Genomic DNA, 18,227 nt, shown 5'->3' with positions numbered 1-18,227 from the left:
GTGGAAGGGAGGCAGAGAGGCTCATTGATTGGTTGCCTCTCCCACCAGGGCCTGGGATTGAGCCTGCAACTGAGGTATGTGCCCTGACTCTCTACCCACTGAGCCAAACGGCCAGGGCTCCCTTCCCTTTTCATACTGTACACTTTGGATGTTGCGGTGCACAGCTCACACGTAAGGAGTGGAGAGTTATGCTCCAGCTCCTGGACTGTCTACATAAGTTATTTGGAATCCTGCATGAGAGAGTGGTCCCTTCTCTCCATTTTAAAATGTATCATCTCACTGAACTTCCCAACGCCGCTTGGACTGGGGCTTGTCCTGCCCTCCAGCTGCTCACAGCCTTATCTGCGCTGGACGGGGAAGTGCCCTGAGGGCAGGCACTTTGTCCAACTTGTTCAGAGCTGTTTCCAGCCAACAGGTAGAGGTGCGGATAGCAGGTATCAGCACTGCCCGCACCCTGGGAAATGCCTCCTGCAGGAGGGCAAGCGGCGGCAGGCGATTGTGTGTGTGCCCTCCCCCCGGGGACTGGGTGCTCCCTGAGGGCAGGGCCAGCCCCGATTCCTCGTGGCCTAGAGGCTGGTGGCAGTCAGGGACACAGGAGTCTGAGCTGGGCCAGGGAGCCGGGGATTGGCCACCTCAGGTAGAAGTGAAGTTTGGAAGCTGACACAGCCCGGGAGGCCGAATCCGGAGGACTTGGTGACTGATTGGCTGGGGAGGGTGAGGCGGGAGGAGGAGTCACACACAGATGGCTCTGAGGTCTGGAGCGGGGGACAGCCGGTGCCACCTCTGATAGCTTCTGCGAGGAGAGCCGCTGACAGCCTGGGGCGGCCCCACCCTTTGGGGGCTCGGGCCTAGATCCAGGGCGGGCCGGAGCCGAGCGAGGGAGGGGTGGCCTGACCTGTCCAAACTCCCGACCCCCATCCCCATGTTCTCGTCTAAAAAAATAATCTCAGCCTGGATTTTGAGCGCGATCGTTGGTTCCCAGGTGTGGGGGCCCATTCTGCGGGTCCCCTCCTGCCTGCGTCTGCGAAGGAGACCCCCAGGGGCAGCCTTGCCGCCGCGCGGGGTCGCCGTGATCCGGGCCATGGCTCGCCAGGCCCAGGTCCCCATCGCCGGGGAGGGGGCGGCCAGGCGGCGGCCCAGCCAGGGCGGGACAATGGCCGCGGCCGCCGGGGCCCCGGGAGCCCCCGCGCTGGGGAAGGGGCTGGCCTAGGGCCGGGCGCCGGTGCCCTCCCCGCGCGGCTCGGGAGGGCGGAGGGGGGCGAGGAGTTCCTTTGTGGCTCTGCCTCCGGCGCGGCGCGGACGGTGGGAGCCGCGCAACTTTGCGAGGCGGCGGCGGCGGCGGCCAGACGAGGCCCCGGGGCCCGAGCGGGGCCCCCAGCGCGCGGCCCGCCCCCGCCCCCTGCCCGGCCCCCTCCCTTCGCGCGCCGTCGCCCGCGCCCGGCGCTGCCCACTCGCGGGAGCCCCCGGGGCCGGACGGGCTGCGCAGCCGGAGAGGCGGGGGCCCGACGCGGCCCCCCCGGAGCCGGGCGCCTGGCGCGGGGGCTCGCCGAGAACACGGGGGGCCGCGCGGCGCTGCAGACCCAGCCTCCCGCCGCCGCCGCCGCCGCCGCCTCGGCGTGCAGAACCCAGAAGTGAACAGCAGGCGACCCGGAAGGTTTGCGCGCGGCTCCGCACCGACCGGAGCCGGGAGCCGGAGCCCCAGCCCGGCCCTGCTCGGGCCGCCGGGCGCGGGGCTGCGGCCGCGTGCCGGAGCCGCCGCCGCACAGCCAGGTCCGTGCGGGCCCGGGGCGCGGGGGGAGCGGGCTCGGTGGCGGCGGGTGCCCGCCCGAGCGCCCGCCCGCGGGAAAGTTGCGCGGAGTTGCGGGCGGGGTGCGGGCCGCGGCGCGGGCGCTGTCAGCGCGGGCCGGGCGCTCCGAGGGCCCGGGGCCGCCTGCGCCTGCGGCGGGGCCCGGAGCGGCGGCGGCGCGCGGGTAGGAAGTGCCTCCGCGGCGTGTCTGTCTGCTCCGAGCGTGTGCGAGTGTGAGCGAGCGAGTGTGTGTGTGTGTGTGTGTGTGTTTTCTTAAGCCGGGCTATTCAAACCTGCTGCAATTCTCCGGTAAACAATGATTCATGGGACTTAATGCAAATAAACGGGTAGCAAACGGCGCGGTTCGCGCACTTTGCAGCCGGCCGGGTGGAGCGGCCAGTGCCGGATTTCTCCCTTTTTTTGCAGATCTGCAGAATATGGCGTCCCTGTCCTGTTTTAAAAATAAGCCAGGCTGCCATTTTTGTTTTTCTTTTGTCTGAAAATTTTAATAAAACTGTCTGAGAATGTGGGAGAGGCGGCTGGAAGCAGAGGGGGCACCCGAAGGGTTGGCTTTTTTTCCCTTTTCTTTGGCGAGAGCCGCGAGCCTTTCGGGGAGGTGAGACACAATGCAATTGCACTTTAAAGAAAAAAAAAGGAAGCCGCTGGGCGATTTGGGGGGTAGGGCTGGGAATTTAAAGTTAACTCGGAAAGTTTTCTTTTCTTTCTTTTTTTTTTTTTTAAAGCTCTCTCTCCCTCTCTCTCTTTCTCTCTCTATCTCACTCTTTTTTTTTTGAAGGCGGTGAAATGCCGCGAAAGGATCTCGGGGTCCATTTCTCCCCCCAGACAGTCGCCTTTGCAGGAATTTTTGGGAAAAGTTAACTGTTGGTTTCCTCAGAGCTGCGGGAGGCATGTGGGGGGTTGGGGATGGGGACTTGGGGGGACTAGGAAACGTCTTTTGGAAGAGCCTGTATAAAATGTAAGGAACTATGGTCTCAGGTTGGAGGGAGAGGGCCGGCAGTAAGGGCTCCGAGTGGGCCCAGGGTTTCCGCGTGAGACTCCAGGCAGGAGGAAATGAACCTGCTCTCCAGCACCCTGCCCTCCAGCCGTGAGTGTGGGGAGTGGACCCGTCTCCCTGGGTGGCCGGGGCCTCCCTGTAGTCCGGAATCCTGCCCTGGGTGCCAGGGAGGCTCCCAGAGCCCTCTGGCAAGTGTGCTTGGTTGGGAGTTGGCGAGCCCCTTCCCCACCCTGGTAGGCCTCCTGCTGCAGGAGGTGGCATCTGGTGGTGAATGCCCCCAGGGGTGGGCTCTTGGCTGGGTACAGCCGGAAGCTCCCCTGGGTCCTGTCTGTGAGGTTGTCTGGTGTTGGGGGGGCCTCTGCTGGTTTGCTAGTGGGGGTCGTCTGAGCCTCTTGCCTGTGGTGGCTCCTACCCTTTTCTGCCACCCCTGCAAGCACCCTGAAGGCTCCTGTGTTGGGGGCAGTGTAGTTCCTGAAGTCTCTCTCTAGATCAGGGCCTGCTGGCTCTGCACCCTGCAGAGGGGTTCGGGAGGCCAGGCCTGGGGTGGCTGGCGCTGTCCAAGGCACCCGGGCTCATGGGGTCTGGTCTTTCCTCTGTTGGGAAAGTATGTGTCCCGGGAGGACCCCGAGCCCTTCTGGCCCCTGCCCTGGTGTCTCTTGGAGGAGTGACACCTCTAGTCTTATTCCTGGTCTGTCCAGCTCCACAAGGCACTGTGAGCTCCCCGAGGGCAGAGTCGGCTTCAAGGTGGGGTTTCAGAGTTTAGGGCTGTACAACTTGCATGCCTGGGCCATAGGTACCAAGCCAGGCATTTTTCAGATGAAGAAACAAGTCCAGAGAAGGGGGAGTGACTTGGCCACAGTCACATTGCCAGTTGGGATGCTAAGTCAGGGACCCAGATGTTCAAGCTCCCGCTTCTGGGCTCTCTCCACTGTTCTCTGGCCCTGACCCCTGAGAGGGTCATTTTGGAAAGAACTAAACTACAATGCGACAGCACATCTCCCTGCCCGTAATAGCCCTTCCCCATAGTAACCCTTCAGGAGTGAACGGAACTTTACAGTTTGCACAGTGTAGTGCATGGTCCTTATCACATCAGGCCTTGCAGGAACTCTGTTGGGGTGAAATTGTCAAGGACACTTAACCCCATCTTAAAATTTAGGAAACAGGCTTGCAGAAGTTGAGCAGTGGCAGAGGAAGGCTTAATCCAAAGCATCCTGGCTCCTCGTCTGGGGGCCTTTTCCTAGGTGGACTTTGGTGCTCGTAGACAGAACTCTTTCCCACCTTCTAGATTTTGATCACTCAACTTCTGCTGACCCAGCGACTGTAAAAATCTAGAGGCTCACCTCCTACAACAGTCAGAGCTGAAAAGGCCCTGAGAAGTCATCTGGGCTCAGAGACGGGAAGCCACTGGGTTGAAGTCACCCAGCGATTCAGGGCCCAGCTAGGACCCGAGCCCTGGTGTCTCATTTTCCTTCCTCTGTGAGACACGCAAAGGGAGAGGGAGCTATTCTCCCCACCGCAGGCTCCACTGGGCTCAGGAGAGCTGTGATCGCTGGTTGTGCAGGTGCCCACTGCAGTGGCCAACACTTAGCGACATGGTCTGTCCCAGGGGCTGAGGAATAGGCTCCCCGAGTTCTTGGGGAAACGGAGGCGAACGGCCCCGGGTGGAGAGGAAGCGGGTGTGTGGGTGAGGTATGACTGGGTCTGAAGCTAGCCTGGCTCCAGGCACTTCTCTGCCCTGCTTCTCTGTAAAGTAAGAGTTGTTCCTTCATTCATTCGTCTCCCATCCGTTGGCTTATTTGTTTATTGGTCTGCCAGATTCTTTATTCTTTCATTGATTCAATAGTTTACTGGATTAGTCATTTCATTAGTCAATTCATCTCTCTGTCCATCCAACCATCCAATCCCCGGCACACCTAGCCCAGGCTGGACAGTCCTCTAAAGCCGACAGGGAAAAGGCTGTGAGACTGCGGGTGCGTATCGCACTAGCCAGGGCAGTATGCCTGGCGTCTACACGAGGCCCCAGGGCAGGTATCCCAACTGGCAATGTGACTTTGGGCAAGTCACTCCCCCTTCTCTGGACTTCAGTTTCTTCATCTGAAAAATGCCTGGCTTAGTACCTATGGCCCAGGCGTGCAAGTTGTACAGCCCTAAACTCTGAAACTCCACCTTAAACCCGACGCTGCCCTCGGGGAGCTCACAGTGCTCTGTGGAGCTGGACAGACCAGGAATAAGACTAGAGGTGTCGCTCTAGCCCAGGTCTCCAGGAGAAGAGGAGGCTTAAAAATACCAAAGGAGTTCCGCAGACCATCATGCTGCTGGGTCTGGGTCCTGGGACCAAGTCCCATCTGTGTATTGAATTTTACAGCTTGCACAGTGTGGTGCATGGTTTGTGCGACTTTGGGCACTTCCTTCCTCTCTCTGAGCCTCAGTTTTTTGAACTTTAAAGCGGGGCATCGGGGCATCTCTGTGAAACTCTCATCAGTTGTTGGGAGTGATAACAAGAGCGTCCGGCATGTCTCCCAGCCCTGGCCAGGCCTGTGGTAGGAGCTCCTTATACACCGACTGAATTACAAGGATTGCTAATTACCAGCCTGGGCTCAACCTGGATTTTTAAAACTATCGTGGTGTTTTCAGAACGAGCCAAAAGGTCTGGGGACCCCGAAAGCCTTGCTCTGCCTTGTCATCCCACTGCTAAGGCGTTTCTAATGTTTCCTAGGCATTTAGATGAACAAAAAATCCAAAGTCCTGCAAGGGACTGCCGGCCTACAAGGCCCTTCAGGTCTGGGCCTGCCCACCCCTCAACCTCAGCTCCCCTGCACCCCCACCCGCCCCACCCCTACCTCTGGTCTCACCGTCTCCAGCTGCACTGGCTTCTTTCTTTACCTCAAATTTACCAAGCCTTTTGGCGGGGCCTTTGCACACCCCCCACCTCTAAATGTTTACATGGCTGCCACCTTCTTGTTTCACAGGTTTCAACTCAAATGTCACCTCCTCAGAGGGGCTTCCCTGACCACCTGCTCTGTGATAGCTTCCCACTCTCACTCTCGGCCATGTTAGCCCCTTTTTATTTTTTCTTGTGGCTCTTACCAGTATCCGAAACGTTCTCATGTATTTGTTTATTTGCACTTCTTGTCTGTCTGCACCACTGGAACATGCTTAGACCGTGCAGGCGAGTGGGCAGCTGGTCCCAGCAGGTGTGACTGGGGCTGTCGTGGAGGTGAGGAAATGCTGGGAGCCCAGGTGTGGCGGCGGCCCTGGCAGCGCCCGGGAGATGAAGTGACACTGAAGTGACACCGAGCCCTGTCCTCTCCTCCCCTGGGAGGCTCCGGGCTGTTGTTAGGAAATAATGAGATGATGAAATCGCGTGCGGGATCTAGGAATCCCAGTCCCTGCCAATCTCAGAATCTCAGGATTGAGAAGCTTTCTGCCTCAGAAACTCTGACACTTGGAGTGTTCGCATGCTCTGCTCTGGGATTTAGAATCTTACAAAGGGACTCTGCCTGCCTTACTCTCCCCGTGCGTCAGGCCACGTTAGAAAAGGCTTTATAAACATTAATGGATTTAATCCTCATTGTTATTACCCTCATTTTACAGGTGAGGAAATCGAGGCACAAGGAGATTAGGTAACTGGCCAGGGTCCACAGAGCTTGTCAAGGGGGTTGTGGGAGTTGAACCCTGCACTTTGGGCTCCTCTTGTGAATCCCACACCTGTGGAGGACAAGCCCAGCTTCCCAGACCCTGCATGGAGCTGGAGTCCCCTCCCCACATCCTGGGCAAAAGGGCCCTGACTCTGCTAGAGTGACGGGGACCCCTTCCTCACCAGGCCCCCCAATTCTCCCCTTGTCAGACAGTTGTCAATGCTGGAAAGATTTCTTTAAAAAGTGTGAAGTGATCTGAGCATGATGGTTCCCAGTGCTTTTCCCAGTGGTTTGTGAGTTTAGAAGCCTCTTTCTCCCCACTGGGTTGTGAACTCCCTGAAGGCAGGCGGCTTCGGTGCGTGGTGTTGAATGAATGAATGAATGAATGAATGGTGTGTACAAAGAAGGCTTCCATGTATCTCTATAGCAGTGTGCTAGGCACTTGTTCCAGGGTATTGGGCAGACTCAGTGCACTTAGGAAAGAAAAGTGAGCCCTAAGAAGGTCTGCATCGGTGATGTGTGTCCCCCATTCTCCGAGGGCCATCTGAGACCTAAAGTCGCATACTCATTGGAGAGAGGTAGACCTCGGCGATTACCCAGCGGACCCTCGTTTTGCCTGTTGGGGAGACTACAGTGGGAAGGGAGAGGAGTGGGCCTTGTCCAAGGACAGTCACATCTTGAGATGCTTTGCCTGGTGGGCTTTCTGCTCCCCAGGTGCCAACAGGCGGCCACACTATGTGCCTGGGGTTCAAAGGCAGGGGCCGTCCTCTTTGGAGAAGCTCCCTGGGTAGCACCGGCCTCCTCACCTCCACAGTGGGGGGTCACATCCCAGGTGCACAGGGCTGTCCGAGGGCCCGGCGCCTGGCACTTGGGTGGGATTGAGGAAGTGGGTGTGGTGGAAGGGTTAGGGGCTGTGGGGATGGCTTCCTAGCCCTGAGGCTGGGGTGGCTTTGGAGGCTGGGTAGGATTTGGGGAGGTGACTGAGTGGTGTTTTAGTGGATAAGGTGTGGGGGGAAGGCCCCGGCATTTGGCTCTGGAGCCCAAAGTGTCTTGGCTTGTCCCTGCATCATTTGTGTGGCCACAGGATTTCCTTGTCATGTGGGTCCTTCTCTGAGCTAAAGCCAACAGGGACAGTCCTTGAGGGGACAGTTTAGCCATTTCAGATTCTGGGGTTCAGTGGGAGAAACCTGACTGGGGTGGGTACATCCCCCCAGATCCACTGAAAAACACACATTCTTACATATTCACATTATCAGCTATCCACTGCCACCGCTGACCCTACCCTCCTTTGCCAATTTGGGTGCCCCCTGCTGTTTCAGAAACACCACCAGAGATGCCCCGAACTGGGCCCACAGGGGCCAGAAGTTCAGGAGGCATGTCTGCTGGAGTGTGTATCTACCACGTGATACACACATCACATGGGAACACATGCATACGCTCCTACCACCTGCAGGATTACATACACGTGCAGACTCCTGAGTGCACCCTCCCAGGAAGTGACAAACAGCTGCATGGCTATCCCTTCTCATGTACTTTCACATGCATGATACATGCCAAGCTTATCACCCGCACTCAGGCATACTCATATACATGTGTGTGTTTATATGTAGCTATGTCTTGCATACCCACTCATTTACACCATGAGGATGTAGCCTCCCATTCGGGGCTGTGCACACGACCCCCGTGCATTCACACGTGTGCCCACAGCTCCCATTATGGGCTGTGCACACGATCCCCACGCATTCACGCGTGTGCCCACACCTCCCATTCGGGGCTGTGCACACGACCCCCACGCATTCATGCGTGTGCCCACACCCTGCCTGGATCTGCTTGCAGCGGTGGAGCAGGCCGCTTGCTTCCATCTTCCACCTCCATGAGCAGTATTTCTTGAGCATTTACTATATACCAGGCCATGGGCTAGATGCTGGGGATAGAGGTGAGGAAAATTGACATCGTTCCTGTCCTGGTGGGAGAGACAGACGTGCCAAAGAGCACACAAATGATGATGTGACTATAGGTTGTGGCAGGTGCTGGGAAGGAACTACTGTTCTCTGGCGAGGGCCTCCCTGTAGCGTCATGCTTGTAAATTTCCTATAATGAGTGACGGTCATGGTACATGTAGGTGAGAGATGCTTCTGGGAGGAAGTGACACCTGAACCGTGGCCAGAAGTTTTCCACAGAGGCCAAGGGAGCAGCCTGGCAAAGGCCCTGAGGTGGGAGATCAAGGAACACGGAGAAGGTGGTGGCTCAGACAGTCCCTGGGCGAGGGTGAGAGATCTGGCCTGGCAGGGCCTGGGGTAGGTCTTCTCTGGCCTCTTTACCCCCCACACGTGTCCACCCCAGGCACTCCCCACCCTCTCTGACCAGCCCACCCTTCCCTTGGCTGCCTTGCCCTGCATTGAGGGCCCACTCTGGGGTCTGGAGATACAGCATGAGAACAGGTTCTGACCATCTGCCAGGGGTTCCCTGCCTACAACCCCTAGGAATTGTCTAGAAAGTTTCTGGGGGCCACGTCACAGCTGGGGTTCAGCAACTGGCTGTCCTGCTTTGAGTTAATCCCAGACTGGGCTCCCACATCAGCAGAGCAGCCCCTGTGAGTCCAAGAGGCTCCAGGGCTGCACCCGCCCCCCCCCCGCCCCCCCCCCGCTCCCCGCTACTGCCACAGCTTGGTCAGATTTCCACGTGGGTCTTTGGGTTGGGAAAGGCTCTCTATCCTTAGAGAACCTAGCAACAGAACAGCAGTAGCCAATACGGGGTCCTTGCTGTGTACCAGGCACTCTTCTAATGACTTTATACGTATTAACCCATTTCATCTTCACAGCAGCACTGTGGGGACACCGTTATCAACCCATTAGCATCCCCCCGCACCGTCTTGTTCCAGAATCTGTACTGTTGACCTGTCAGTTGCCACACTGGCCCTCAGCGGGTCCAGGAACTCAGGCTGTGACTTAGTGGAATCTTTAGATAAAAGAATGAAGGCCCCGAAAGGAAATGGACTTGCTGAAGGTCACACAGCCAGCCGATGGCGGAGGGCTCCAGTTCCCTGCCCCGCCCTGCCCCCCATCTTTCACAGGGTCATTAGGGGGCTGAGTGAGAAATGCTTGTAAAGCACCTAATAGCACCTGACCTGGGAGACATGCTTAGTAACTGTTATTGTTGTTGTTTTGTTACTGTCATTTGATGGTGGCCAGAGGAGTCCCCTGTGGGGATGGGAGATGGGGATCAGGGGGATGGAAGCAGAGCAGGACATGTGTTCACAGCCTGCAGCACATCTCTCAGCCCCGAGAGGAGCAGTCATGGCCCATTTCCTAAGTGAGGGCACTGAGGCTCCCAGCAAGGGTGAGGGCACTGCCCTGGGGGCTCTGGGGGTTGGCAGTGGATGAGAAGGGTCAGGGAGGGGTTCGCTTTCCAGCTCCCATCACCCAGGGCATAGACAGCAGCCCTCCCTGCTCCGGTCAGCCCCACCACCACAATGGAACAAGCTCCCCCCCGCTCCCCCGCCGCAGGGCTGCGGAAACCCAGCCTGATTGGATCCAGGACCCTTGGGAGCCTGTTCCTCACAGGAAGTTCCCAGGAGCGAGCTTCTGAGGCTGACCTGGGTGGAGTGGGGCTCAGGGCTCAGGGCTGTAGGGAGTGGGGTACATGGAGGGCAGAGGGGTCATGGGGAGGAAACCTCTGAGCACATGGGGGTCTCAAGGTGCTGGGAAAATGGGGAAACTCAACTTAGACCATTTCCTGCTCGTCCATCTCAGGCCATCCTTCTGGCCCCATAATGACCTCTCCATGAAAACCTTGACCATGGCCTTCTCCTGCTCAGGGACCTCCTATGCCCCACGCCCAGCCTTTCATCCAAGCTCTTAGCCTGGAACTCTGGGCCTCTGTGACTGCCCTGGCCGCCTTTCCCTCCTTCCCCTGTGAACTTCTGCACGGCCCCACAGCAGACCACATGTGTGCTGTGTGCCTTCCTGCCTCCGGGCCTTTGCACATGCAGTTTTTGCCTCCTGGCGTACCCTTCCCTGGCATTTCTTGGCATCTCCCTTCCCCCCATCAGTAAGTCCCATCTTATGACATCTTCGTTCAGATGGGCTCCTCTTCCCAGGAATGCCCGGCCCCCTGGCCCAGCCATACCCGCAGCAGTAGCGTGTTTGAGAACCCTCTGCATCCTCAAAAGCTGCCCCTCTGCTCAGAGGCTCTCTCCACCCTCACTCTCCTGGCAAACTTCTCAGTCTTCCAGGCCCATGTGGACAGGCCCCTTCCTCTCACTGATTCTCTCAGTGAACATTTATTAGGCACCTACTGTGTGCCAGCACTTGACTCTGGGCCTACAGCGGTGGCTCCATCCTTGTGGGTCAGGCCTGGAGGGAGTATTTAGAGACGTGGTACAGAGGCAAGGTGGGGAGAATGCAGGGGGCAGTGGGTGTGTAACAGGGTGGCCCGATTCCTGTTGGGAGAAGGTCAGAAAGTGACTTTTAAGGAGGAGCCTGGTAAGCTGTGGAGCCGAGTCAGGGTGTGGGGTTGTAACCAAGAGGCAGACCCAAGCTCCCCTGGGGGAGCTCCCAGCTCCGTGGGCAAACAAGTACCCAGGCAGTTCCAGGACAATGGGGTCAGGGCTTTGGAGGGGGAAGCCCAGGCAGCTGTGGGAACTCAGGGGAGAGGGGCGGCGATCAGGAAGGTTTTCCCAGCAGTGACACCGAGCTGACTTAATGGTTGACGGGAACCTGGCAGGGTTTCGGCTGGTGATGACCCCAGATGGAAGGGCACAGCCTGTGCAAAGGCCCGGTGGCGCAAGAGAGCAGCTAGTTTTGGAGGAACCTGCAGGTAGTGAGGCTGGAGAGGGGGAGGTACCTGTTGGGATGTATGTGGCCAGCAGGGCCTTCTTGGCAAAGGTCCCTGGGTGCTGGGGAGTTTTGAACTGTGCCCCAAAGTGATGGGACCAGCGGGGCGATTTAAGTAGGAGAGTGAGTGGCCGGCGTGGGCTTTCCTTTGTTTGGCCTGGTCTCTCTAAAGCCCCAGAGAGGAGGGCCAGAATCCTCATGGGGCTGTGGGCGGCTTGGGGTATCTGCTTGGCCAAAGCTTGCTGAACCTTTATTTTTATTAAAAATACTCCTTAAATAAAAGTCACATAACCATCCTGTAGGAAAATCAGATTAGCCTGAACACCACTGCTGTTAGCATTTTTGTGTTTCCTTCCCTGTTTTTCTCTCCGCACCTAGTTTTTTTGTTTTGTTTGTTTGTTTTTATATATGGATTTTGTATCACAGGTATTTTCTGAATGACTGCAGCGTGGTTTTAATTCTTTCTAACGGGGGAAATTGGGGGCTCTGGAGCCCAACTTTCTAGGTTCCTATCAGACACGGACTGTTTGCCTTTGGGCAAGTTACCTGATCTGTCTGTGCCTCAGTTCCTTTTCGGGTTGATATGAGTGTTAAATAAGTCATTACAACGCCAGTAAACGCTGTCTGTTATTAATGACTGCAGACTCTGTCACTGTTTAACATGATGTACAGAGCCATCCCCTTCTTGTTTAAAATTTCGGATGTTCCAGATTTTGCTATTCTAAGAAACCACCGAAGCGAACAGCTTCGTGTCTAAAACTTTATCTGAATTTGGGGGATTTTCTAGGGATAGATGACCAGGAGTGGGATTGCTAGGCCAGGACGTCTGAAAGGTTTTAGAGCTCGTGACACACTATTGCCAGATGGCTTTAAAATGATCCCGTTTGCACCCCAGCAGCAGTGGGAGTTCCAGTGTCACCACAGGCTCGCCAGCATTGGGTATGACCATTTTCTCATATGTTTTTGCTAATTTAACACGTGAAGCTCATTTACTTTTCACTGCCAGGGAAGCAGAACCATTTTCTGTGGTTATTAGCTGTTAACACCCTTTTGGTCTGCTGGTCTTTATAGCATACAACCCCTTCTCAGATCAGTTAGGAAGACAGGGCTGAGCTACAGGAAATAGGAAACAGTCTAACACAGGGGACATCGTCATGCCAGGGTGAGTGGCAGGGACCCCGAGGAGGGAGAAGGGACTTTCCTCTCCCCAGACCATGACACTTTCAGTTCCTGCACCAGACCATTCCTTCATTCAGACGTTTGTCAGGTACAGTGTGGGGCTGGGATCATAAATGGCTCAGCTGTGACTCTGTTCTAACAGAGAACCTGCCCAGCAGCCGAGGTGGACGGGAAAACAGGCAGAAACCGCAGTGATGAGTGTCTGATGATGGAAATGCAGGGTGGAAAGGGAGCAGAGAGGAGAGGTGCCCAGCACAGCCTGGGCGGTGGAGGGTCCCAGAAGGCTTTCAAGAGGAAATAGCCTATAATCTGGGGCCCGGGGAATAAGTTGTAGTTAACCAGTGAGCTGGGGAGGGCAGAGGGCTCCAGGGGGGAGGCAGCCTGCTGGGAGGTGAAGGAAATGGGACACTGGGGAATGCTCAGGCCGGCAGGGGCAGAGTGTAAGGCAGAACAGCCAGGGAGGCCGAAGAGGTCAGCAGGGGCTGGATGTGTAAGGACGAAGGAATCCAGACCCTGTCTGCAGGGAAGTAGGGAGCCATGGGAGGTTCTGAGGGGATCGGATTTATATTTTACATTTTAGAAATATCAGAGTGACTACTGAGAATGGAATGTGGGCAGAGGTGGGGAAACCTTGAGGAAACTCTCGCAGTAGCTGAAGGGGGCCTGGACCACGGCAGGAAAGGGGGTGGGGGCACTCTTTCCCCACCTGGTGGAATCCTAACCAGCTTCAAAGTGCAGACTGACTCTTGCCTCTGTCAGGTGGCCCTTCCTGACATTTGCTGTCCCCTACCCAGGCCATACGTACCTGGAGGGTGGGGGCTGCGCAGGGCCTGGCTTGTAACTGTCAACTGAGTGTCCACCTGGCTGACCTAGACCTCTCCCTGCTCCTCCATGCGCCAGACCCTCCATCTGTTCCCCCTCCCCCAACCTTCCTTTTCTTTTCTTTTCTTTTCTTTTCTTTTCTTTTCTTTTCTTTTCTTTTCTTTTCTTTTCTTTCTTTCTTTTCTTTCTTTCTTTCTTTCTTTCTTTCTTTCTTTCTTTCTCTTTCATTTTTAAAAGAATAAATTTATTGTTTTCAATATAAAAGCAACCGAACAATATTACAGAGAATGTGGAAATCAGAGAAACAATGACACAAAGTCAGATGGTCTCCAGCCGCCTCCCCCCGGCACGCCCAGCCTCCCTCTGGCCGCGGCTCCTGCTGCTTGCTTTTTCTGACGCAGGTCTTTATTTTTGCCTCTTTGTAATCATAGTGTCCGGACAGTTTTGGGTCCTGTTCCCTCCCATTTGCTTTGTGGCCGTGGGGTCTGGTCAGTTCTCATTTTTTAATGTCTGTGGGATGGGCTGGGGATGGGGGTGGGCCATAAGTTGCTTAACCGCATCCCCCTGCCCTGCAGTGGGCAAGGCTAGCCGCATTCTACCCTGGGCTGCCTGTCCTCTTTGTGTCTGTTTGTCTAGGCCTCAACCTACCTGGGCAGCAGGGCCTGGCACCTGGTGTACCCCTTCCGCAGTGCCCCACCCTAAGTTCCCCCTTGTGCAGGTTGCCAGGCAGGCCTCAGAGGCCTCCTTCCTAGGATAGGGTGATAGACAGACCTGGTTTTAAAACCAGACTGGGCTCTGTGACCTCAGAAAAGTTGCTTAACCTCTCTGGACCGCAGTTTCCTTACAATGGGTCTACTACAACAGGAAAATAATGGCTGTAAAATGCCCTGACACAGTTCCTGGCCTATTGTAAGTGCTCAAGAAATGGTAGTCGATATTATTATCCTTTTTCATGCTACAAAGCGTTTCTGAGACCACCGTGGGCTGGATGCGGGGATGGCAGAGGTGAATCAGCACCAGCCCTCCCTGGCTCGAAGGGCTCGTAACCTGGTGGGGAAGTCGCCCAGGGAGGCAGGTACCACGCGAGGGTCTGACTGCCCCTGTGGTGCTGGGAGGCATGCTCACGCCATCACTTGCTAGCTCTGTGACTTTGGGCAAGTTGGTCAACTTCTCTGAGCTGCTGTTTCCTCTTTTGTTAACTGTACATTTCACAGGGTCACTGGGAAGATTCAGTGACATGATGCATATGACACAGCACAGTGCCCGGCACATAATAGGTGTGGACATTAATGGTGGCTGCCATTTTATCACTGTTATTGTTATTCTCATATACAAGGTGCTGTTGGGAACACAGAGGAAGTGACTGGCTGGGGGTTCAGGGAAGGCTCCGTAGAAGAGGGAACACTTGAGCTGGGTCTTGAAGGATGAGTAGAAGTTCACCAAGTGGGAAAGGACACTCTAGGTAAGCAGCCTGTGATTCCAGGTTGAAATCTGTCAATGAGGGATTTGTTCTTTGGGGGATTAAGCCCTTGTGTTCATCCCAGCTCCCCTGAGCATCCCTCACTGCGTCCCTCTGGGTCTGCACCGAGGGTCGTATGCATGCGCCCACTTGAACAGCATCCTCCTAGGACCCTGTGTCCTGGTGGCTGTGGGGTCCTGCTCATGGGAGTTGCTGTGTCCCCCCCTGTCCATGTGTGGGGCTACAGGTCTGTGTCTGTCGTGTGTGTCTGACTTTGGTGCTGTCTGTCTGCATGTTCCTGTGGCCATGTGTGTCCATGTTGCTATCCAGGGAACCTGCCAGGCCACACCATGGGTGGCAGCCTGCACATACTTCCTTGGCCTCCAGCTCAACCAAACAGCCAGGTCTCCGTGCTCACTCTCCTGCCTGGCCCAGGTTTGACCCCTGCCTGTCACCTCCATTCCCAAGGGCCTCCTAAGGGGTGTTCTCTCCCTGCCTCCACTTCTGGCCTCTCCAGACCTGTCTACACTCAGCAGTCAGAGGGGTCTTTCTAAGCCACAGATTCCGTCCCATCACCCACTGCTTCAAGTCCAGACTCCAGGCCTAGGATTCAGGAATCGACCTTCTGGGTCTGGCCCCGGCTGATGGCTCCAGCCTCGTGTCCTGTCTCCCAGTCCACACCGGAACGCGTTAGCCCCTCACATGCCGTGGCCGTGTTGCTGCTCACCTCTGGGCCTTTGCTCAGGCTGCTCCTTCTGCCAGGAGTGCTCCCCTCTCCTTTGTCTGGCTAGCTCCCACTCATCCTTTAAGACCCAAAGCCAGCATCACTGCCCCTGGGAAGTCCTCCCTGATCCTTTCTTTCCATCCTGGGTCAGACCCTGGCTCTGGGCTGCTCTTCCCTTACTCGGGGGGCAGAAGCGAGTGACTTGCCCAAGATCACACAGTTGGTGAGTTGAGCCAAGAATTGAACCTGGGTGCACTGGGCTCCAAGCAAAGCAGGCTGTCCCATGTCCAGGTGAGGTGAGTGTAGCTAGGACTTGTGGAAGGAAGTGAGAATGCTGAGGACGTGGCTGGCGATGGATCTGAACTGGGAAGAGGGGGGAAGTGTTGTAGATCAATGTATGTATGTGGCAAGAGCATATGGGCAGCTGGGGAGGCCCCCCTGGAGTTGGGAATGGCTAGAGAAGGTGTCCATCGAGGGAAAGACCAAGCCCGGCTTGGGCCTGCTGAGTCTGAGAGGCTGGGAGACAGCCAGAGGGATGTGTCAGGGAGGCAGCGGCAAGTTGGGTCTGGAGCTCTAGGAAGAGGCCAGGGTGCAGGCGGAGACGTGGGGGTTGGTTGGCATTTAAAGCCCTAGGAGTAGGTGGGCCACCCAGGTACTGAGGTCAGTGGGAGAGAAGAATCACCTGCGCCACCCTGAGCAGCCCGGCGGGGGTGGGGGGGGGGTGGGGGTTGCTGTGAAAGAGACTGAGATGAGGGAGCCGGGGTCACGCGCACAGATCTTCCCAAAGGACCCGGTGGCAGGGACGCCAGGTAGGACTGGAGGATGGCCTGTCAGCGTTGACTACGTTTCTCGGTGGCATGTCGTAGGTTTCTTAGGCAAAAGTTCTTTTTCTCAGGAACCTGGGTCACTTGTCTGCTGCCTCCACTCAGCTTGGGGCTCCCGGGGGGCAGCGCTCTTCTGTGCCTCAGGTTCCCCGGCACTGGCTCCCCGTTTGGCCCGTAAGGTGCATTCAGGATGAATGGATGCACTGATGGACGGACGGGTGGGTGGATGGGCAGCTGCCATCAGGATGCTGTTTTTATAGGCAGCCCTGGAAGGTGTTTCATTCATCCACCCATCCAACTGTTTAGGGCAAAACCCCCCAAATGATGGCCCCACTGCAAGGATCAGTGCTATCTGTCCCAGGATGCAGTAGAGTCCAGGCTTCTGTCTGCGGCTTGAAGCCCAGTCCACGTGTCCTTCCCCACCACCGGCGTGTCTCCTCGGCCTGTTCTGCCAGGGACACTCAGCCCCACCCAGTCTGCTCTGCCTCTGTCCCCTCTGCCCCCAGCACTGTCCTCAGGCTTCTCCCTCTGACCCCTTAGGTTCATTGCCCCCCTGGCCCAGAACACTTCCTGATGCCTTCTCACCACCAGCATCCATCCCAACACCTTAGCATGGCATTCAAGGCCCTGCCAACTGGCCTGTGGCTCTCACCCCCCCACCCCCAACTCTCCAGCTCTCCCTTTGATGCCAGTGGGTAGCTGCTCACTGTCCCAAACCTGCCTTGGACTGGCATACCTCTGCTCAAGCTGGTGCCTCTGCCAGGAATGCCCTCTGCCTCGTCCACCTGTCCTAAACACACATCTGTCCAGTCTCTCTCCTGTTTAAAGCCCTCCCTCAAAACAAGGTCTGAGGGGCTTAGCCCAGCCCTGGCCACCTTTCCCCTGCCCTCTTGCCCCCCCTTCCCCCCGCCCGGCCTGCTGGGGGACTCACATTAGATGCTCTGGGTGCACCCCTAGCGATGTGTCTGACATTCAGTAGGAACTTGCACGTGTTCCCCCCACTCCACCTCACCTCAGCCAGCCTTCCCTGCATCTGACACACAGTAGAGATACACAAGGACCAAGGCCATCAACCGAATCATTCAATTATTTCAGACCAGCCAGAGAAGGATGCAGACATTAGGCAGAGGCTGTGCAGCTCAGATTAAAGATGCAGGGCAGAGCCTTCCCCTCTCTGGGCCTGCTTCCCATCTAAGGTATGGGGTGGTCCCTGTCTGGCCAGGGGCCTGGTAAATGGCCGAGAAGATGCTCTGTGGCAGTTATGGGACCCTAAGCAAGCCACCCTCTTCCACATCCTTTCTGACCAGGGTAGGGCTTTGGAAAGCCTGAACTCGGTACTGGATTGACGAGGAGGAAGAGGAGGAGAGGACAGCTTCCCCCAGAACTGCCTGAGGAACAGCTGGGTGCAATGGGCAGAATCCTGGGCCAGGGGTGTTTCACCCCATTTTACAGATGAGGAAAACTGATGCGCAGAGAGCCGATGCCCACCATTGCAGCCCCTTCCCGTTTCCCCATCCACGTGGCCTGGAGCAAAGTGCTTCCCTCCTAGTGCCCTGGCTTCTTCCTCTAGGAAATGGGGGTGACACTCTTCCCTGCTCCCCGGGGCTCTGATGAGAATGCCAGTGGGTACAGAAGAGCTTGGTAAACTGTCAGCAGCGCTAGATAGTCGCGTGGGTGTGTCTTTAAAATGATTCCGATGATCATGCCTTCATTTATTCATTCTGTCATGCAACTCACTTTATTAATAACCTCTGGGCCGGGACAGCTAAGGGACTGATGAGCTGGACCTCAGAGTCAGGCAGTTTAGAGTGGGAGTCTGCGCTCTCTGCTTACTTGCTGTGTGACCTTGGCCAAGTCATCCCACCTTTTTGAACTTCAGTTTCCTCCGTGGTAAAATGTGGGGGATGAGAGCACCTGCTTTTCAGAGTCAGTGTGCCTGGCCCAG

General features: G+C 56.5%; 1 protein-coding gene across 1 annotated transcript in view; it reads left to right on the top strand.

Moving 5' to 3' along the window:
* The first annotated feature begins 1,650 nt into the window (after positions 1-1,650).
* Positions 1,651-18,227, top strand: part of ZNF362 (zinc finger protein 362) — a 37,671-nt gene continuing 21,094 nt past the window's right edge. The window contains exon 1 of the mRNA XM_081087311.1: positions 1,651-1,770. The gene's annotated coding sequence lies outside the window, so the exon portion shown is untranslated. The remainder of the gene's footprint in view (positions 1,771-18,227) is intronic.

Source organism: Myotis nattereri, assembly GCF_964212035.1.
Source record: "Myotis nattereri genome assembly, chromosome: 3".
NCBI classification, from domain to species: domain Eukaryota; kingdom Metazoa; phylum Chordata; class Mammalia; order Chiroptera; family Vespertilionidae; genus Myotis; species Myotis nattereri.
This window is presented reverse-complemented; position numbering and strand designations above follow the sequence as displayed.